Consider the following 23,153-nt stretch of genomic DNA (forward strand, 5'->3'; position numbering starts at 1 on the left):
AAAACACAAAAACCATGCCTACAGGGTAATATTCCCTCTCCAATATAAATATGGCACTTGCAGACATTTACAGTCTTGTCTGGATGTGATGCAGGCTAGTGTTTACAGTTCTATCAGGTGAGGCTGTCGCTTACATTCATGGTTAAATCTGGCTCCGCCGTAGGCTAATGTTCACAGTTCTATCTAAATGTGGAACTGTTAACATTCACAGTTCTATCTAAGTTTAGCACTTGCCTATAATCCTGTCTAGTTGCGGCACCGGCCAACGTTCACAATTCTATCTCGGTATGGTCATTGCTATTGTTCACCATTCTATCTTGTTCGGCGCAGGCTATTGTTCACGATACTATCTAAATGTGGAACTTGCTAACATTCACAAATCTATCTGAATGTGGAACTTGCTAACATTCACAATTCTATCTAAATGTGGTACTTGCCAACATTCACAAATCTATCAAGATGCGACGTAAGCTAATGCTTAAGGGTGGTGTGTGTGCCTAGATTTGAGAGTCCTATATAGTGGGAGGTGGCCTAAGCTTCCTAGTGCAGCAGGTTACGGAATATAATACAGTAGGTTTACTATTAAAACAGACACGGCAGGTTTGATATACCTATACTTGTGAGTAGATTTATAATGACAATTGCTAGTGTTGGATGTTCACTAAAAGAGTGATACAGGTGAATACTAGCCTGTCAAGCTATGTTCTATGGTAAGGTAATGTAGAGTGGCAGGGCTTTCTGGAATAGAGTGATTGCTCTACTCCCCACCCATGCCACACTTACTTTGGAAGTCGCTGCTGATTGACGGCTGGCCGCTGGCCTGCCCTGCTGACACCTGCAGACACAATCTTAGCTGCGCGGGTACACGGGCAGAGGGCTGCCCTGGGAAGGTCAGTTATTGTAACGCTCACCTGATTCCCGTAGAGGCGCCGGTCTTGACTGGGCGTATACCGTATCTGCAAAGGTGATGTGTAACCAGTGCTTTAAGTGGGCCGGGGCCTGCCGGGGCCGGGCCCCGGCAGTCTCCAAAAAGTGGGGCTGAGCCGGGGCCCTGCCGGGGCCCCCAGTCCCACCGCACGCAACATTGGCGGGATGCATTATCCCGTCGCGGCCGCAGCCGCGACGGGAGATGCGCCTGCCATGAAGTCAGGCTAGCTGACAAAAGTGGCAGCCAACCACAGCGATGCTGTGCCTGGCTGCCACTTCTGTCAGTCATAGTAACTGCCTCTGGTGACCCCTCGCGCGAGGGGTCATCAGAGGCAGTTACTGTTCCTTTGTTTCCCCAGGTCGCCGAGGCGTCTTTAACCCTCGGCGAACCTGGGGATTCCTCGACATATTTCGAGGTTTATAAAAGTTGGCTTTGAAAGTACACATTTCAAGCCATCTTTTATAAAGCTTTGCCGACGGACAATTTTGTCCGTAGTCAAAGCTTTATAAAAGATGGCTTGAATTGTGCACTTTCAAAGCCATCTTTTATAAACCCGAAAACATGGCCTGAAAACTAGGCAAACCGTAAGGTACGCACACAAATATATATACATGTTACATATCTGTGTGCGTACCTTACTATGGTTTGTGTACTTTGCAGGCCATCTTTTCTAAATATAGAAATATGTAACATATGTAACATATTTCTATGTTTAGAAAAGATGGCCTGCAAAGTACACAAACCATAGTAAGGTACGCACACAGATATATAACATGTATATATATTTGTGTGCAGACCATTTGCGTGCTTTTTAGGCCACGCCCCTCCCAGAAGCCACGCCCCCAAATGAGGGCCCCCTCTCGATTTCTTTCCCCACTTAAAGCCCTGTGTGTAACACACGGCTGGCTCTTTGGGCTGGACCTCTGTGCACTGTATGTCTGACTTGAAGGGTAAGATGTCTGCAGATAGAAAATATGGGATAAAGGAACTGGGTTATTGAATGTCTCTCTCTTCTTCCCTTTCTCTTCTCCTGTAGAACCCCAAAGGTTAACGCTCTCACCTTAGGTAAGTGAACACTGTGCTCTCCATCTGCCTCGGAGCAGGGTGCTGTAACCAGTTTCTTCACTGGATAAGGGGAGCAGGCCTCTTGACTTCAGAGGACTGCTGTCCGTCGTTTACTGCACGAACGGTAAGTTTCGAGTAATTCTAATGTCTTTAAAGTCTTTAGTAATGATGTTTCTTGTTTTGCAGGGTTCCGGCGATGGCGGATGACGGGCTGAAGTGAGTTGAAGATGGAGCCCGTGTGATGAATACAAGCGCCTGGAAGCACGTAAGTAAGCGCTTGTTGCCTGCTTCACGATGCGCTCTAACTGTCTTTTTATTTTGCAGGTACAAGTTCGGAGCGGCTGCAGGGTGCCGGAATACCCACTGGGTTAGATGTGGAAAGGAGTAATGGCACGTGAGTATTAAAGTTCCCCAATGTCTTTAAACGCACCTTGTTTTGTCTTTCAGATGCGGGATGCAGCGCCGAAGGCCTCCGGAGCGTGCAAAGAGTTGGTAAGCTTTTGTCTTTCAGATGCCGGAATGCAGTGTGAAGACCTCCGGAGCGCACGAAGAGTAGGTAAGCCTTTGTCTTTCAGATGCCGGAATGCAGCGCGAGGCGTTGGTGACAGCCGATGGACCAGGTAAGTGAAGAGCTGTCCCTGAAGACCGTAATGCTAACCTGTTCTTTCTTGTCTTTATAGGTGTTGCTGAAGACTGGATTCAGGATGGTAAGCCTTTTTCCTTAGGCCCAGGATCAGATGCAGAAGACACGATGAGCGTTCTGCTGCAGAGGATGCAGAATAACGCAAAGCAAGATTCATCCATCGGGTGTGGTTTAAATAGCCTTCTGTAGTGCTTAGGTGTCTCCTTCCACAGCCACGCCTAGGTAAGAAAAGAGTTCCTGCCTTCCAGAAGAGTTCCAGTGTTCTGAATCTAGGGAGTGGCTCCTGCCCCACCCAACAGGAAAAGTAGTTCCAAACAGAAGAGGATCAGAGGCTCAACTGGCAGGCAAGTAAGCAGCATGGTCTGCTGCAGGTAAGTCCACCCAAGCATTATGAGCCCGGCGCTTCCAGCGCTGGGACTGGGCATATTTATGAGCCTGGTGCCACTGGCGCCAGGACTGGGTCCAAAAGGTCCCAATTGGGACTTGTTGGCACTCGGAACCTGGGTTATGGATCTGCTTCCAAGGGAGTTGGGAAAACCCTGACCTTTTGGAAGCAGAGATCATGACAGTACCCCCCCTCAAGGCCCCTCCCAAACCGGGCTTCTCCGGGGGTGTTGGTTTGTCAGGAAATGTTCGGTGAAATCTTTTGATTAGGCGAGGAGCGTGGACATATTCAGCAGGTTCCCAGGATCTCTCTTGGGGGCCGTAGCCTTTCCAGTCAATTAGGTAAAATAGTTTAGATTTGGAGATCTTGGAGTCCAGAATGCTTTTGACTTCAAACTCGAGTTCTCCATCAACTAGGATAGGTTTTGGAGATTTAGTTAGTCGGGTTTGAGGTTGCACGGGTTTTAATAGAGAGACGTGGAAGACCGGATGTATCTTCATGTGCGGGGGCAAGTCCAACTTGACCGCTACTGGGTTTACTATGGTAGTGATGGAATAGGGACCAAGGTATCTTGGGTTGAATGTGCGTGGCCCTTTTAGAGGTAGATATTTGGTGAATAACCAGACTTGATCCCCTACTTGATATTGAGGGGCTTCCTTCCGATGTTGATCTGCTCCTTTCTTGTATTGTTCTTTAGCCCTTTGAAGGTGAGAAACAGCTTCCTTAAAGGCTTGGATGATTGTAGAATGCAGGTAGTTTACTGCTGGTGTTTCAAGATCTTGGAGGGGATCCAACTCCGAGGTTCGAGGGTGACTGCCGTACAAAAGAAAAAACGGGGTTTTCCCAGTTCCCGAATGGACAGAGCTATTGTAGGCATATTCGGCTATCCAAAGGATGTCTTTCCAAGTTTTTTCAGTTTGTTGCAGCATGCAGTGTAAATACTGTTCCAGAGTTTGATTGGTCCTCTCGGTTTGTCCGTCGGTCTGAGGGTGGTGACTGGTCGATAGTCTCACATCAATTTGAGCCGACCGACAGCAACTTCGCCAAAAATGAGAAATAAATTGACTACCTCGATCCGAAATTAGAACCGAAGGAAAACCGTGCAGTCGGACGATGTTTTCGAGAAATTCTCGGGCCAGAGTTGCTGCTGTTGGCAAGCCTTTGAGCGGAATGAAATGCGCCATCTTGGAGAATAAGTCCACGATTACTAGAATCGTATTGCATCCGGAGCATGGAGGTAGATCGGTGATGAAGTCCATAGAAAGCGTATGCCAAGGGCGAGGTGGGATGTCAATAGGGCGTAAGAGGCCTGCTGGTCTTTCCTTTTGACTCTTGTTTTGGGCGCATACTCCACAGGACATTATAAAGTCTCTAATATCTTTTTTCCAAGACGGCCACCAGAAGTAGCGCTTGATCTTTTCTGAGGTCTTGGCCATACCGGGATGTCCTTCCATTAAAGAATCGTGATAACAAGAGATTACTTTTTTCTGTAAATCTGTGCTGGGTAGGTATAATCGTTCTTGGAAATACAATAAGTTGTCCTTTACTGCAAAGTCCTTTCCCTGCAGATGCCAATTCTGTATGTCTGCTGGAGTTACATGTTGCCTGGCCTTATCCTTAACTTCCTCTATGGATTCTGTGGCGATTACACCCAGAATTCTTTGTTCGGGAATGATTGGTACAGGTTTAGGGTTGATCAAGTGTTCTTCCACTCCCATCCGAGAAAGGGCATCAGCTTTACCGTTCCTTGTACCAGGTCGATAGGTAATTATGAAGTCAAACTCGGCAAAGAATAATGCCCAACGGAGTTGTCTAGAGGATTGGGCTTTTGCGGTTTTCAAATATTGCAGGTTTCGGTGATCCGTAATCACAGTAACGGTGTGTCGGGCCCCCAGCAGATAATGCCGCCAAGCCTTAAAGGCAGACTTGATAGCCAGAAGTTCCTTGTCAGTAATCGTGTAATTGATTTCAGGAGGCGAGAATTTGCGGGACCAAAATGCCACGGGATGCAACTGATTGGTTACCGGGTCCTTTTGTGATAGAACTGCCCCCATGGCAAGGCTTGAAGCATCAGTTTCCACGATGTAGGGGAGTTCGGGGCGAGGGTGTTTTAAGATTGGTGCAGAGATAAATTTAGTCTTCAAATCCTGGAAAGCTTGTTCCGCCTCGGTAGACCATTCAAAACGTTTGTTTTTCTTTAACAAGGCAGTGATGGGCTGGACCATTCGAGAGAATTCGGGGATAAACCTGCGGTAAAAGTTAGCGAAGCCTAACATGCTTTGCACACCTTTTACGGAGGATGGTGATGGCCATTTGAGAACTGCATCGACCTTCTTTGAATCCATACGCACTCCGCCAGGTGATAATATGAATCCCAAGAATTCAACTTCAGTCACGTTGAAAACACATTTTTCCAACTTAGCGAAAAGTTTGTGTTGACGCAATCTTTCGAGGACCATTTTCAGGTGTTTCCGATGTTCAGATTCCGATGAAGAATAAACGAGGATGTCGTCAATGTAAACAACAACACACACATCTATGAGCTCTCTGAGGACATCGTTCATAAAATATTGAAAGGCGGCCGGGGCATTGCAAAGTCCGAAGGGCATGACCTGATATTCAAATAGTCCATACTTGGTGCGGAAGGCCGTCTTCCATTCATCGCCCTCTTTTACTCGTACCAAGTGGTAAGCTCCTCTAAGATCCAGCTTTGTATATATGCATGCTTTTCTGACTTGGTCCAGGAGTTCAGGGATCAAAGGTAACGGATATCTATTCTTAACGGTGATCTGGTTCAGGGAGCGATAATCTATACAAGTTCTAAGGTCTCCTTCCTTTTTTGGAACGAAGAACAAAGCTGAAGAAGCAGGGGACTTGGAAGGACGAATAAACCCATTAGCCAGGTATTGATCCAGGTATTGTCGAAGGTGAAGGTTCTCAGGCTCGGTGAGGGCATAAATTCTACTACAAGGAGGAGTAGATCCAGGTATCAGGTCTATCTGGCAGTCATAAGACCTATGAGGAGGTAGAGAGTTAGCCTGATCCTTCCGGAAAACATCTTGGTATTCTAGGTATTCGGGAGGTAACTGGGGAGTCTCTGAAGAAATTGCTGCCAGTGCAACACCAGGTGGAGGGTGACAAGTAGAGACACATTCTGGAAACTGGACCGATCTTGCTCGCCAATCGATCAGAGGATTGTGTTTCTCTAACCAAGGTATTCCTAGAATAATCTGAAACTGAGGGGCCTTGATCACATCGAACACGATCTTCTCATGGTGTCCTTCTTGACTTACTAGCGTCACCTCTTGAGTGGTATGCGTTACTGGCCCGGAGGCTATCTCCGTACCATCCACCGTAGTAATGACGTCCTTTACAGCCTTGGGACAAAGAGTTAGATTCATCCTCAAAACCATTTCATGATCCACATAATTGCCGATGGCACCGCTGTCGACGTAAGCTTCAATTGCATGTAATCGATCCGGATTATCAGGGCTAATGAGGACCATAGGTATCACGAAATGCGAGGTCACGGAACTGGTTTTCACGCTCGGCAAGAGGACCTCTATTCTTGTCGGGCGAGGTCGTTTCCCTGCTCAGAGTTTGTAACTTTGGTAACTGCAGCTCCTACTGCCTTCTTGGCAGGTTTCACCGGACAGTCTCGAAGAAAGTGCCCTGAGTTTCCGCAATAGAGGCATAATTGCAACTGTTTTCTCCTTTCCCGCTCCTTTTGTGTTAGAGGACCTTTCAGACCCCCTATTTGCATGGGTTCCCCGGAGTCTACTCCTTTGGAAGGAGTTGGCGGTTTGGGAAATACTCGAGCATCAAACTTGGAACGATCGGCCTTCCTGTTCTGCAGTCTGTGATCTATTTGAACGACTAAGTCTATATAGTCCGAACAATCTTGTGGGGGATTCACTACTTGGGTTAACAAATCTTTGAGCTCTCCACGTAGACCTCTATAAAACAGCGTAATCCTTTTGTCCTCAGGCCATTGAGTTTCCACTATCAGTCTGTTGAAAGACGCAATATAAGCCAAAAGGTCTTGATTACCTTGTCGCAACGAAAGAAGCTCATTGTCCAAGGCCTGCCCCTGTGAATGTCTTGCGAACAGTTTTTCCATACTGAGCTGAAAAGCTTGAAAATCATGGAGGACCGGATCATCTTGATTTACTAGAGGGATCGACCAGTCTGCCGCATTGCCACTAAGGTACGAAAGCACGAAAGCTACTTTAGCTTGATCAGTTGGAAAGGCTGCTGGCCGGCATAAGAAATGCAACCGGCACTGATTGATAAATACTGCAAACCTCTTTGGGTCACCAGAAAATCGTTCGGGCGGAGCCAGAGGTACATTCCCAGGTAGGTTGATCTGCACTGGATTCATAGAGGATGTAGAAGGAAGATTTCCCCCAGATGCGGGTAACGGGGTCTGTCCGGCTTGTGACTGTAGCAATTGTCTAGCGAGATCATCTGTTCGTTCCTTGGAAATAATCAGTTCCCTTCTTAGAGCGTTCGTTTCCTGACGGGCTGCATGCACTTCTGCCCTTAGTTCCCCAAGTAACTGGGCTAGCTGGTCGGTATCCGAGGTTTCCATAGCGCCTGGACGGGAGTTTTGTGGTAGGCTTTGCGTTCTGTAACGCTCACCTGATTCCCGTAGAGGCGCCGGTCTTGACTGGGCGTATACCGTATCTGCAAAGGTGATGTGTAACACACGGCTGGCTCTTTGGGCTGGACCTCTGTGCACTGTATGTCTGACTTGAAGGGTAAGATGTCTGCAGATAGAAAATATGGGATAAAGGAACTGGGTTATTGAATGTCTCTCTCTTCTTCCCTTTCTCTTCTCCTGTAGAACCCCAAAGGTTAACGCTCTCACCTTAGGTAAGTGAACGCCGTGCTCTCCATCTGCCTCGGGGCAGGGTGCTGTAACCAGTTTCTTCACTGGATAAGGGGAGCAGGCCTCTTGACTTCAGAGGACTGCTGTCCGTCGTTTACTGCACGAACGGTAAGTTTCGAGTAATTCTAATGTCTTTAAAGTCTTTAGTAATGATGTTTCTTGTTTTGCAGGGTTCCGGCGATGGCGGATGACGGGCTGAAGTGAGTTGAAGATGGAGCCCGTGTGATGAATAGAAGCGCCTGGAAGCACGTAAGTAAGCGCTTGTTGCCTGCTTCACGATGCGCTCTAACTGTCTTTTTATTTTGCAGGTACAAGTTCGGAGCGGCTGCAGGGTGCCGGAATACCCACTGGGTTAGATGTGGAAAGGAGTAATGGCACGTGAGTATTAAAGTTCCCCAATGTCTTTAAACGCACCTTGTTTTGTCTTTCAGATGCGGGATGCAGCGCCGAAGGCCTCCGGAGCGTGCAAAGAGTTGGTAAGCTTTTGTCTTTCAGATGCCGGAATGCAGTGTGAAGACCTCCGGAGCGCACAAAGAGTAGGTAAGCCTTTGTCTTTCAGATGCCGGAATGCAGCGCAAGGCGTTGGTGACAGCCGATGGACCAGGTAAGTGAAGAGCTGTCCCTGAAGACCGTAATGCTAACCTGTTCTTTCTTGTCTTTATAGGTGTTGCTGAAGACTGGATTCAGGATGGTAAGCCTTTTTCCTTAGGCCCAGGATCAGATGCAGAAGACACGATGAGCGTTCTGCTGCAGAGGATGCAGAATAACGCAAAGCAAGATTCATCCATCGGGTGTGGTTTAAATAGCCTTCTGTAGTGCTTAGGTGTCTCCTTCCACAGCCACGCCTAGGTAAGAAAAGAGTTCCTGCCTTCCAGAAGAGTTCCAGTGTTCTGAATCTAGGGAGTGGCTCCTGCCCCACCCAACAGGAAAAGTAGTTCCAAACAGAAGAGGATCAGAGGCTCAACTGGCAGGCAAGTAAGCAGCATGGTCTGCTGCAGGTAAGTCCACCCAAGCATTATGAGCCCGGCGCTTCCAGCGCTGGTACTGGGCATATTTATGAGCCTGGTGCCACTGGCGCCAGGACTGGGTCCAAAAGGTCCCAATTGGGACTGGTTGGCACTCGGAACCTGGGTTATGGATCTGCTTCCAAGGGAGTTGGGAAAACCCTGACCTTTTGGAAGCAGAGATCATGACAGTTATGACCAGGTGGACGTACCAATCAGGGGAGGTGGGTGGGATGGGAGGAGGGAGGGGGAGGGCGGGACTGGGAAAAAGCCAACACAAACAATGGACTGCACTCCAGGTATTGCACATGCTACATGCAGGCCAACACTGAAAAACATGGCCAGAAGCTACAAAAACACAAGAGAAGTCCATCACATTAGCACAAATTGGACAAAAAAATGATTGAAAATACACTCAAACCCTTCCACTACAGTACATGAAACAGGCCAAAAACGGATTACAATCAGTGTACAACTACACACTGAGCATCAACCAACCCCTAAAGCTACTTCTCAAGTGGCTTCCCTACCAGATCCTTCGAGATTGCAGTCCACAAGGCAAGTGTAAAATGGCTGCTGGGAGCAAGGCTGTTACACACCTGACTATTCCAGCTTATTGCAAGAGGAGAGGATGGGACTGGGAAAAAGCCAGACACAAACAAAGGACTGGATCCCGGGCACTGCACACTCTACATGCAGGCCAGCATAGAGAAACAGGGTCAGAAGCTACAAAAACACAAAAGAAACCCATCACAACAGCACAAATTATACAAAAAAACAATTGAAAATACACTCAAACCTTTCCACTACAGTACATGAAACAGGCCAAAACGGATTACAATTAGTGACAACTACTTACTGAGCATCAACCAACCCATAAAGCTGCTTCCCAAGTTGTTTCCCTACCAGATTCTTTGATATTGCAGTCCACAAGGCAAGTGTAAAATGGCTGCTGGGAGCAAGGCTGTTACACACCTGACTATTCCAGCCTATTGCAAGAGGGTAGGGCGGGTCTGGGAAAAAGCCAGAACACAAACTCCACCCCAGGCACTGCACACCCTACATGCAGGCCAAAACTGAAAAACAGGGTCAGAAGCTACAGAAATACAAGTGAAACCCATCACTGTACCACAAATTGGACACAAAAACGATTGAAAATACACTCAAACCCCTCCACTACAGTAGTTCCAACTATAGGCGATGCATACGGACTTCTTGACTCTGTGATGATTCCAGCACACTGTTGCTCATCCAGACATCTTCAACATCTCCAAGTCCAATGCAGCTGGACTGCTCGCAGAGAGGCGTCTCTTCCGTTACACACATTTGGTGCCCAACCCATAGCCTTTTCTGAAGTCCTGTTTGCAGGTAGAGAAAACATCAGCCTCATTGCTAGATCTTCTCTTAGTGTGTTACAATATTGAGCTCACAAGTGGAAGTCCTCAAAGTTCATCTTGTTTGGATCAAAAGCTGGTACTGCACTTGACGTAACGGATGCCTTGGCCACTGAAGCAGTGAGACGACATTGTGCTATTCTGGTTCCTCCGCTAAAACGATGTCCCATTCAGTGATAATGGAAATGGGAACACTCAAATATGTTGAAGTTTCTGATTGGTCTATTCTACCAGGTTCCTTCGAATGAGCTGTCCCCCTGGCAGTGACCTATGATCAGGGAATTCAGTATAAAACGGGTAGTTTGGTGCATATCAATGAAACATATTCGTTCATGATGTAATTTGGTATTTCAGGCTGGTTTACAGACCTGTCCAAAGCCAACAGGCCCAGCAACCATCTCTCTAGATTGCAGGGTTTTTCTCAGGTAGGCCTGTTGACACATTCAGTGAATGGTCAAAGGCATTGGATAGTTTTCCTTGCCATCTCCTGGCACAACTGAGCTAAGGCACCAACTGACACATTGGTACGAAGCAGCACAGGAGGTCTAGGGTCCTTAACTTTAGTAGGGCAGACAAGTGCAAGAGTGACACTGTTGCTGATCACCCTTGCTTTTCTTGGGGAAGTTCTATCTTCACTTGGAGGTATCCAAGGTGTTTGCAGGTGAATTTTCCACTTTGAAATGGACTTCCAGGGGCTACAGATTCAGGTGGTTGAAGGAAGCTTGATAGTAAGGCTAAAAACTAATGGTTACCTGTGTTTTACTGTGCAGCATTGCATTTGTACTTCTGCCCTCCACTGTCATGTGAACTTCCACTTTTGGTCCCCGAAGGCCTTCTGGAATTTAGTTTACTTCACTTAGTTTTCACCTCTCAACTTCAGTTGTTCCCGTCTTGCAACCCTACTGGTGACAGGTGGTCTTGAGGTTAACTTTAGATGTTGTGGGATGCATTTTGATGAGCTTACTGTGTTTGAGGGTCTGGGTGCTCCTTAATTGCATTTCAAGGCAAAGTCAGTATTTCTGTGGCTAAGACTGCAGAGCTCCCAGTGACTTTTTTATAGTTGATCTCATATGGTGCAGTTTGTCCTCCTACTCCACACCTATCACAAAACCTCTATTGGGCAATGGTCCTGGGCCTAGGCCTGTTGTGGAGACTACATAGCTCATATGTCCGCAATATTGCTGCCTCTCTTTATCCCTTGATGGAGGAACTGATCCTTGCCCTTACTGCTGCCTAGCTAAGAACCTTTGCTTAATTTTCGATCTCCTGCTGTAGTTTTCCCAGCGCATGCTCCAGATTGATCAACTGTCTTTTCAGAGTTTCTTGAGTAACTTCTGCACTCTTCCCAAGCAGCATCACAGTAGTAACCTGGGGTGTGTCTTCCATCTCTCCTTCCAAAGTGTGGATCTCTTTCATCGGATACTTAAAGGAAGCAGGATTAGTAGTGGAGTCCTTTAATTTCAATTGTCGTATAATCATAGGTGGTTTCTTGGCCTCACAAAGAATTTGTTGTAGAAACCTTCCTAGTTGCAATTTCTGGTCTATTGGGCTCTTAAATGCTCTTAAATGCTCTTAAATGCTGATAACTTCTCCCCTGGTTCTAGGCAGGTAGAGTACAATAAAACCATATTCGTATACAGCCATTCAGGTGGCTGCGAAGACAGGCAGAACCTGCCAGTGTCTGCCTGTGCTCGCACAGCCACCCGCTCCCTTCACTAGGTGCCACCATTTTCCCACTTTCCCTCCCATCACCTTCTCCCCACCCTTGACAATCTGCATCTCCTCCTATGGTCCCGACATCCCTGCTTGCTGTAGCAGGGAGACTTGTCGTCCTAGGCACACTGCTTTGCTATCCACTCACAGAAATAGAAAAGGGATGAAGTCTGTCTGTGGCCATCGTTGTTTTTGTCTTTTTGGTGGAAGATTGAGCACATGCAAGATGGGTACAGCCCAGCTCCCACAAATAAAAAAAAACACTTTAAAACTATTTACACTCCAGTGGGATTCTAGGGGTGCAAATAGCTATTACTCTCTTGTTTGGAGTACAGTGCCCATAAAGATCCTGAGCCCTTCGCTTGGGCCTACTAAGGCTCTGGTGGCAGGTCATTGCTGGCTCTGTACGCCCCGAATGTGGGGTGATTAATATACTCTCTTACCTGAGTTACATACTGCCAAAAACAACTTCTTGTGTGTTCATGATATCTTCTGCTGTCAGCTTAGGCTGTGTGGAACATAGCGACTTGATGACTTTTGAAGCTGATCCTCGCAGGCTCTACACAATGCACATTTTCTTCTCACTATCATTCTGTTTCCATTCTGTCAACACCTGGCAGGTGTGCCCTCAACAGACTTGATACTCATCCTCTCCTTTAGACACCAGTTTATACCCTGAGAAAGGCCACAGCCACACATAGGTAGCCTATTGACGCTGTGACTTCCTTCATGGATCTCTTGAAAGCATCAGCCAAGATAGTAAACGACAAGGCTGAATCAGCTGGGAAGGAGTTCTCGCATCTGGGAAGACAGCTAAGGAGGTGATGGGGTAAAGCTGTTCTTGTGTGCCCTCTCCTACTTCACTGGGTAGTTCGCACTCAGCAAACTTATCATTGCCTCAACACAGTACTTGCCAGGTTTTGGTGGTAATTCTCCATGAGAACCTTTCTGTACTGGTCAGAACATGCACCAATTCTGCTGTGGGTATTTCCCAGGGACCCCTAACACTCAGAAACAATGTGAGGTGTAATCCATTCTGCTTTGGACTATTTCACTCTACTCATTTTTTCAATGGTGGTGTTTATTTCCATCTTTAAAGCAAACGTTATCTTTAACAACCCTTTCTAAAATCACCTTGATAATCAGCTGCTCTATTTAAGGTTTCAACTTTCACTAATGTGAACGTTTGTGTTTCTGATGTCAGCAGTGCCCTTCAAGTATGCAACTATTTGTTCTGTTTTTCCTGCGTGTATGTGGACCCTAGATTGTGAGAGGGATATGCAATGTCATTACACCTGTACAGGAGAGGGCCTGTCGTTAGCTGTTATAGTATACCACCTGAATGCTTTGGTGTTTCAGAAACCTATGGGTTTTGTGATGAACCAGGAATGAGACACGGACACAAGGATTTATGGTTTGGGCCATAAACCTTTATTAAAGTAAAAGGGGGTTTGGTAAATGCCTCTCTGTTTCTACTCTAAGAGGTATTTCCCTACCTAAAACCAAAACTACGGGACTGTCCAGTGTGAAGATGTCCACAGCAAACTGTCCTGTGTCCAAAGTACTAGTCTGGCCCTCACATCTAGGAAAAACAACTCTACGGTGAAAAGGGAAAATGTCTTTGGCCTTTAGTAGTGTACACATTTTCAAAAAGGAAATGTGTTACTTCAACACAAAAAGGTTCAGAAGGACTGTGTTCCTTGTTCCAGAGGGTGGTTCCCTTCCTCTGGATTTCTTTTCACTCTCTCATGTATTTTCAAGAATGACAGTTCCTCAGGTTTCTTCTGATTAACACAAAACAACTTGGCTGTTAGTCTGTATCTTACCAGGATAGGTGATGTTCCACCAGGTTTACACTTCTCTTTAATGTGTTTTCACAGCATTTTTGCTAGTCCTGATATATCCTCATCAGGACTTCCTCTGGTACTGTTTAGTACACTTTGTTCAACTTGGCCATGCCGGTATGCTTTCCTTACAGGGCTTTTTCACAAAAACATACTTGCAACTGTTACCTGCCTTGTATATCCTTCTGCCAGTGTTTTCGCACATGTATATATTCTTGCACCTTTAATCTGCCTGGTATAGTCTCCTGCCAGTATTCTTTCTCTTATATATATTGTTGTACCTTTGATCTTCCTGGTATACTTTCTTGCCAGGGCTATTCTCCTATACATATTCTTGATGCTTGAGCCTGCCTGGTATTCTTTTTTACCAGGGCTCTCCTTTTAGGTGCACAGTATACATTTACAAACTTGATAGTTTCTTGTGTTTATTCAGTTCGTCTTAAATCTGCCTGGTATACTCTTCTGCCAGGACTTTCCTAATATATGCACCGTGCACACTTATAAACTTCAAAGTCTCTTATATTGGTCCTGTCCTGTCTTGAATCTTCCTGGTATACTATACTGCCAGGGATTCTCTTATAGGTGTACTGCAAACACTCACAAACCTGACAGGCTTTTATGCTTATTTCGAAATGCCTCTTTAAGAGAATTTCATTTATTTGTTCCTTCTTATCTCCTTTATTTACATTTATTTGGTTTTGGCAGGCTTGCTAATATGCCCCAGTGTCCCTGCATCTCTTGGGTGGACTCACCGGCTTTTTGGCTGGTATTTGTCGGTTCTCCCGCTGCAAGTCTGTGGTGGTCTTTTGACATTCTGCTTTCTCTTGTGCCTCTGCTTCCCAGCTTCACTGCCTCTTGCAGCTCCCAATTTCCCATTCCACCTCTCTCTGGACTTCAGTGCAGTGGAGGCTGCATTGTGGTACCAGTGAATGCCCAGAAGCTCTCTGTCTGCTTCTGGTGTCCTCACCACGTACATTTGCCTCACGGACACCACTCCATCCCCATGGTCAGCACCAAGAGAAGTAGCGTTCTCCAGCTAGTGTCTCTCTGTCAGCTGTTATGCCGGTTTAAATTTTCCGGCTTCAAGTATGTTTCTGTAACAACTAGAGCGCAGCTTGCACTCTTCGACTCCATTGATCTTCATTACTTGACTCATCTTCCTCGTCACAGTATTTTCACATTTAGGAAAATAAATGTCTGTTTCTCATAACCTGTACGCAAAGTATGGTACAGTGTTCTTGGTGATCTTGAAGGGCAAGTCAGTTTTTGATGTCTTGTGTACAGAATCTGGGAAGATGTCTCCAGTTCCCTTCTTAAGTAGGTGAGGGGAGGGATGACAATATGCTATTAGGGCATGAGGAATGGCAGGGCTATCCTCAAATGAAAAAGGGGGATACCATGTCTCATCCAATGATGTCATAACCCCCGCCACTCAAGGGTTGCCTCTCCCATGTGATCCACCATCATATAGCCGTCCCAAGGGTCAGGCTCAGGTAGCGCCAGTCATTCAGCAGACAGAATAGAAACTCTAACATCGTTGATCACCACTTTCAAACCGAGACGATGGATGTTAGTCCACAAATGTATGGGCCAGCTGGGCAGCATGTCCACCTGCATTCCTCATATCCCCAACTGCAGACTTCATATGAGGCCCCTGCAAGAGTTTTTCACCAACATGTGATCCCAGATCACAAGGTTCTGGGAAGACAGGGTGCAGATTACCCCAGTGCTTACACACAAGCTCTCATGGTGGTTGGACACACATAACATGATGGTAGGAAGTCCATTACAGGAACCAATACCCCAGAAAGTGCTACCCTCGATGTCCGGCTGAGGGTCACATGTAGACCACCTCCACATGAAAGGTGTCTGGACAGCCGAAGAAGCAACCCTTTACATAAATGTTCTAGAGTTGAGGGCAGTCAGATGGGCTCCCAAATCCTTTCTGCCAGTATTGCGGATTTCCACAGTGAGGGACCTCATGGACAACACCACTACAATGCACTATATCAGGAAGCAGTGTGCACGGTGGGATGAGGTAAACGGCCCTATTGCAAGAAGCTCAACAGGTCGGTCACTGGGCCACCTACTATAACATACTCTGGCAAGTTCACTATCTCCCGGAGGTCCACAACTCAGTGGTGGATGGCCTCAGCAGGGCAACAAAGGATTGCCGCAAGTGGGAGCTAGACGACAACCTGCTCAAGACAGTGTTCCCACAGTGGGGACACCAATCCAAAGATCTCTTTGTCACCAAACAGAACAAAGATTGGGCACGGTTCACAAGCAGTCTTCCACACAAAGAGTCAATGGGGAACGCATTTTCCATTCCATGGAGCAATATGTTTGCCTATGTGTTTCCCCTAATACCTGTAATTTGAAACAGTGCAAATGATAAGAGCATACCCCTTTCGGTTGACCCTACTCGCACTGAACTGGTCACACCAAACATGGTGTTCAGACCTTCTCCAACTATCGGAGGTCCAGCCAATCTACCTTCAGTGCCACTCCCCCATTATATCACATAACCAGAGCAAAATATTGCACCACAACACGCAGTCCCTGAATTTGACCACATGGTTAAGACTTCACAGAATTTAGTCACCTAGCCTTACCCAAAGAATGTAAAGAAATCCTTAGCACGACAAGAACACCCTCCTCCAATCGCTCATATAAACACAAGTGGAAAACGTTCTGCACTTGCTGTGCACAACAGCAGGCGGTCCAACTACTTTCTGTGCGCGAAGCACAAATCCGCCCATACTTCTTGCCTTTAACAAAAGGATGCCTCTCCCACTCATCAATCAAGGTGCCACTCGCAGCCATCTCTATGTATACCAGAAAAGGGGCAAATGCACCTCTGTTCAGTGACAGGCTGGTAAAACATTTCCTGTGGGGTCTTTCTCATTCATTACCGCCCGCCTACTAGAAGAGCACCTCCACAATGGAGCCTAAACACAGTACTAGCGGGGCTCATGAAAGCACCCTTAGAGCCATTGGCTACCACCCACCTCAAATACGTATCATGGAAGGCCGCATTCTCAGTGGCAATCACATCCTCCCGGAGGGTATCAGAGTTTCAAGCATTGGCAATAAGCGAGCCGTACTTAATGGTTCGGAAGAGACAAAGTGATGCTAAGAACCAATCCCCACTTCATTCACAAGGTTCCAAAAGATTTTCATAAAAACACAACCATTACATTACCGGTGTTCTTACAAAATGCTCCATCGCTGGCAGAGGTAATATTACAATCCCTGGTTTTAAAAAGGGTGATTAAGAACTACCTTGCTAACCAAGTCCTTCAGAAACTCAACACAGCTGTTCCTAGCTTTCGGCCCATCAAACATTTGGAAAGTCATCTCTAAGCACAGACTCTTCAGGGGGATCTCATTGGCTATCTCGGTCTGCCATACCAAGGTCAATAAACATTTGGGGAGTGCAGTTCATGCCCATTCTACAAGAGCTACAGCAGCTTTTGCAGCGATATGGTCAGGAGTTTCATTGATGAACATATGTCAAGCGGCGACCTGGGCAGTAACACACATGTTTGCAGAGAACTACTGCCTAGAAGGATAGCATGCAGCTGATGCGAAGATGTGAAGAGCAGTTCTTCAGCGTCTTTTTCAGTAAGGTACGCCTTTTACCTATATGTCAACCGTGAAAAATGAGTGATGTGAATCTATGAAATTTCCTATGCTGGAGAAGGGGTATGTTTCTTACCTGTAACTCAATTTCTCCAGCATTGGCATCTTTCAAAGATTCACATGAATATATCTGGCCAGCATACCCTTGTTAAAACCTGAAGAGAGGCTGCAGGGGAGGGACTAGATTTTCAATGTTCCCTTGGATAGGACCAAAAGCACTCATAAGGAAGGGAATGGGCTACAAAACATACATGTTTTTTTCCTTTTAATAAAGTAGGAAAAGGGTAACCGAGGATTCACAGCCTGACGATGGGGAATATTTACAGCATGTGAATCTATGAGAGATGTCAATGCTGGAGAAATGGAGTTACAGGTAAGAAACAATCTGCCTGATCCTTCTAGACCACTCTTCAGCATTTGAGACTGTAGGCACCCCACACCGGCATTTCCACGTAGGCAAAAATCTTGAGTCTTTCCTCCTAAAGTGCACCACCACAGAACATTTCTGAGATTTACTATCAATCCCTAGGGAAGTTACTCAAGGAGTGCCTCAGGAATCTACCTTATCCCAACAGATCTTCAATGCCTTTATCAAGCCCTGCTTGCACATTGTCGAACAATTCACAGCCACATTTCAAGGATACGCAGTCAATACACTACATGCTTTCTCCATTTCACTGAACACTGAATCCAAAAACTCTATCGTCCGATGCCTTACAGCCATACAAAATGGATGTCCCAAAAACAACTTAGGCCCCAGCCCAGCAAGACAGAGGACATTGGCCCTCATTACAACCCAGGCGTTAAGGGGTTAACGGCGCCATGAAAGGTGGCGGCACCGTTAAACCCTTAACGCCTGATTACGAGGTCCCTTTGCGGGTGACACTTTAATGCCTGCTTTTAGCAAGTGTTAAAAAACCAACCCGCAAAGGGACCTTGGTGCTAAGTACGGTGCCGCAATTTGCGGCACCGTACTTAGCGCCTTCCCCATTACCATTGAGCCCTATGGGGCAAAAATGGGAATGGGGAAGGGCCATGGCGGCATGGGGAATTACCGCCCCGCCAACCTCGGAATGGGGCGGTAATTCCCCATTCCGCCATGGCGGAGTCGGTAAGTTACCGGCATGGACCATGGTGCTATTAGCACCATGGTCCAACGCCTGGGTCCTAATCAGGGCCATTGTCTTTGACACCCATCACTTTCTCCATCTTCCTTTAACATGGCCTGCTGACCTAGGCACACCCCCTTCACCTACTTCAGAAGCACGGAATCTGGGAATCCTAATTGACACTGATTTAGCCATAAAACCAACCGTAAAAGAGCCCACGAGATAAATAACAACACTCCTACACATCTTCAGAAAGATACTCCCCAACATGCAACTTCACTAAAAGATCATCATCCCCAACGCCCTAAAACTCTGAAAACTAGAATACTGTGCCCTCTGAAAACCTAAAATCACTCCACACCATCCAAAATAAAACTGCATCTAGCTCAGTAAACCTCAAGCCTTACGATAATGTCTCCAGCTCTAAAAACAATGAACTGGTTACCCATGAAAACCGAAATATAACTCAGAATGCTAATCATTACCCACAAGACCATCCACTGTTCTAACCCCTTACGCTTCCAATCATTCCTTAAGCTTGCCAACCCCCACAGATCCCTACGGCCAACAAATAAGACTAAACTAACGCCTCCCAATTCTTGGCACAAACAGCATGGAGGCAACTCATTCTCATCCATTTCCCCCACCCTCTGGAACAAACAACCAGACAACATATCGCTTTCTGCTTCTGCCGACGCGTATGACTACCTGTTCGCAGAGTAAAGATTCTGTTCTGGGGATCTAACCCTGTTACTACTACAGTGACAATAGTCTTTTGGATTGGTCTCATACTACTACGGCCCAGATTTGAAAAAGGCTTAGCATAGCCGAAACATGCTATCGCTCATGGGCTTTTTTCGTTTTTGAATGTGTGACAATACAACACAATTAAGCAAACAAATATTTGATGGCGCTGAGTCCTGGAATCTCTTTTGCTTTACACTGTTTATGGTGACGGTTAGGCTTTACTACCGTCTGGATACAGTGACCTCGACATCCATGTTTCTTTCTACATGATCTCATAGACATGGCATTCTATCAGTAATAGACTATCGACTTTTTGCTCCTGGGATTATAAGGCGTCGCCCCCCAGAGCAACGTTTTGCAAAGCCAGTGTTTCCAGTAACATATCACAAGAACCCAAATTCTAAAGACTGGTACACTGCCAACCTTCAATCACAAATCTAACACACCACCTGCTTCAACCTTCATACACCTAACACTTCACCCACATGACGCCAGTCCCTCCTTCATCCTGACACCCCCTTTTCAACTATAGAAGCCCTTAGGCAATCCAGAAGCCCGCCCCTACTGCCCCTCCTTCCACCTTGGTTAACCCTTTCCGTGCCACTCCATCTCTCCGTCCTTCCATCTCCCTTTTCCGCCGTAGCAATTTCCTGATATGCACGTTCAGACACACAGTACTTTTATCTTGTCAGTAAACTGCACTTAATTTCATTCCAACCCCACCCTATATTTATCACTCCTGTGCCTGCTCACCCACTTCCCTCTTCCCCCTCTCTATCTCCTTAGCAATTCTGGAACATACCCCTTTGTGCCTTGAAAGTATTCACCTACTCCAATTAAATGTTAATTGTCTGTACACGCTTTACATGCTGGCTGCGACCATATGACTTCAGGGCCTTGAAGCCTTTGTGCGATCTTGGGCCTGTATATAATACACCAATAAATTAAAAATAAAATAAAATAAACCAGAAGGACAACCGGTCTTGTGGCAGTCCATTGCTTCGCTTTTGCCCTTGCGTCCCTTGGGTAAGATACAGCTTATTTTGTTGCAGTTTTTAATCACTTGAAACTTCAAGTCACAGCCACATATTTAGGAGGCTCCTCCTTACACTTGCATCAAGTACTTTTCACAGCGAAACAGGAAGCACCTTAACTGAGCTTCCGTTATCGCTCGTAGCAGTCGCTCTGAGGAAACACTGCGTGTAAATTATATTGGCCTTACACAAATCAATGTTAGGTTAGGAAGCTGTACAAGATAAGCGAGGAGAGACTTGTAGACTTGTACAGGTCCTGCCACTTGAAAAGATCCTTTTGTATCTGGCAAATGCAGAGTTTTGAAGAAGGAATACATCGGCGTCTCTTTCACTGGCGGCTCAATTGCAAAACACCTTATCGTTTCCGGAGGCTGGAGGGGCGACGCGCGCTGACATTTGACCTTCTTCCTCTGAGAGACTGAGTGGACAAGGACGGGACAGAGGGAAGAGCGGGTAAGCGCGCCAAAACACGGCTGGCTTTATTCCCAATACTCGAGTGCTGTTTATCTTGGCGTTAGTGTTCACGCTTCCACATGCTGTCTCCCTACTGCACAGAAACATTAATTAAAATACGAGTGTGCGTTTTCTTCAGCAAAAGTTCCTTCTCGTGGTTTTTACTACGTGGCTGCCTGCTCATTAGCAGCTCTTGAAGGCATTTCTACAATGAGAACATTGAGGCACTTTCATCTATTCATTTTGATGCACAATGGATTTATTTATTTATGAATAAATAAATAATGCATTCACTTGGCAAGTCGAATGCCGTAAGGAGGCAAAATGTCCAACAATTAGTATTCTTTCTGTACAAGGCACATCAGGCTAGGAGCCAAGTGGCTAGTTGGAAGCTTAACAGAAGAGGTTTCGGGTCCCACCTTTAAGGCGGCAAGACTTTAGTTCCAGAAACCTTCTCAACTGCAACCCCGACGTTACATGGCCTCACCAGTTGGGTGTCCAGATGACACCATCTCAATTGGACACCACTTTTTCGGCCCTGCTATTTTCTATCAAAATTCATTGGTATCAGGCTTCAGTCTAAATTGTCCCATTGATGATAACCAAGACCTCTGGCCCCAGAGTTTGTGTGTTTAAGTGATATGATATGATAGGTTATTTAGAACACGCTTGATACCCAGAGGTTTCTAAGCATGGACGCGGGGATCGAATCTGTATTGCTCCATGTCGTCTTGCTTCCAAGGCGAGCATGTTGCCCCTAAGCTATCCTCCCGAGAGTGAAAGCACAGCACTGGAATATTTGGCCGTACTCATATGCTCTAGGAGAGGCAATCTGATTCTAGGGCCGTAGACTCCCCCACTTCTCACCAGCTTGTACTGGTCTTCACTGCCGGCACAATAGGTCAAGCATGGGGCAACAATGCATTCTATGGTGTGTCCTCTGAATTAGGATGAACCCCAAGCCCTTTCATTGGCCAACAGGAGAGCCCCAGCAGCACTTGAAAAGATCACAACTGTATTTCATTTTGTTTCATTGGTTAGATACATGAAATATGTCAATAGCCTGTATCCGGGAGGGAGTGTGGCGGGGGATGGGGTGTTCAAGATTTGTGTGGGGTGTGTTGAGAGTAGAGGAAAGCTGTGTATGTAGAGTGGGCTCCCAGTTGACCTCCCTGAATTAGGGGCCATGTGAGGTGGTTGGCTGTTCGCCATTAGCGGTTGTCAGTGCGGCAACAGAGAGATTGCAATATCACTTTCAATGGGGGATGGAGTGAAGTCGAAGAGGGTGACATGTTCTCCCCATGCCCCAACTGTGTACGCACCATTACGTTACATGGCCGGCCTCTCATCCAACAACATGACAGCGCTTCCCTCATTTCTGACTTGACGTGTTAGCATTAATGTCTGTGCTACATTGTATGTACTGCAAACCTCTCTAGGAAGCAACAGCGGGCTGTATAACAAGACGAGACAGCGATAGGGTATAACAGGAATGGAAGAAGAATTCATGTAGACTTAGAAATAATGGAGCGGGCGCACCCAGAGGTTAAAAGCAGGCGATATAGCTTAGGGAGGGAATTATATACCCAGTTCTAGAAGGGGAGCTGCCACAAGGTGCTAATGTTCCCTGTACTAGACCAGGTAGTTGTGTGGTATGATTCAGTTGTACAATTATTCGATGTTGTGTTCATTGAAATGTGGCTACTATTCACCTGCCAATGGCGAGGCCTTGTAATAATGCAGGCTTGTCCAGGGCATTCATTGGTCCGTGGTTTTGGCTTCTGACTGCAGTCTGAGGATGTCATCCACTGATACCATGAAACACACAGTAAACAATTAGGATTTCATTATGAGTTTGCCCGTACAGAAAACTGGAGGTATTCTTAAATACTGCCTGTTTTATTGTTTTGATTAATGAAATCAACCTTTCAATATTGTATTACATTTTAACATAAGTACAAATTCAACGACTATACAGTGCATAAAACAGTCCGAAAAATACGAAGCAATTGGTTAAAAAGTCGTCAACTTTTCTTACAAAGAAATTAAAGTCTTGCATAAAATGTTCCAGAATATAAAATCAATTCAGATCCTTTAATCACAGTAAAAAATTATTATAAAAGAAAAAAGGAAATAGAAGTGCACTGGGTGGTTGGAGCAATGCTCCTCGGACACCTAGTGTACAATAGGGACCTTTTCTGGTAGATGGCATTTTAACTGTCTTTACCGCCTGTTTTTATCTCCCGTCTGATCTGGGCCCTGGCACAATCATCGCATTAGCTATTCCACAGGAATACC

The 23,153-nt window shown here is 46.2% G+C and overlaps 1 protein-coding gene across 1 annotated transcript in view; it reads left to right on the top strand.

Annotated features, from left to right (window-relative positions):
* Positions 1–20,534: 20,534 nt before the first annotated feature.
* LOC138526386 (P2Y purinoceptor 8-like) overlaps positions 20,535–23,153 on the top strand; it is a 474,410-nt gene continuing 471,791 nt past the window's right edge. Inside the window, exon 1 of the mRNA XM_069637063.1 lies at positions 20,535–20,855. The gene's annotated coding sequence lies outside the window, so the exon portion shown is untranslated. The remainder of the gene's footprint in view (positions 20,856–23,153) is intronic.

The sequence above is a fragment of the Ambystoma mexicanum genome, chromosome 7p, assembly GCF_040938575.1.
Source record: "Ambystoma mexicanum isolate Mex_15411 chromosome 7p, UKY_AmexF1_1, whole genome shotgun sequence".
Classification (NCBI taxonomy): domain Eukaryota; kingdom Metazoa; phylum Chordata; class Amphibia; order Caudata; family Ambystomatidae; genus Ambystoma; species Ambystoma mexicanum.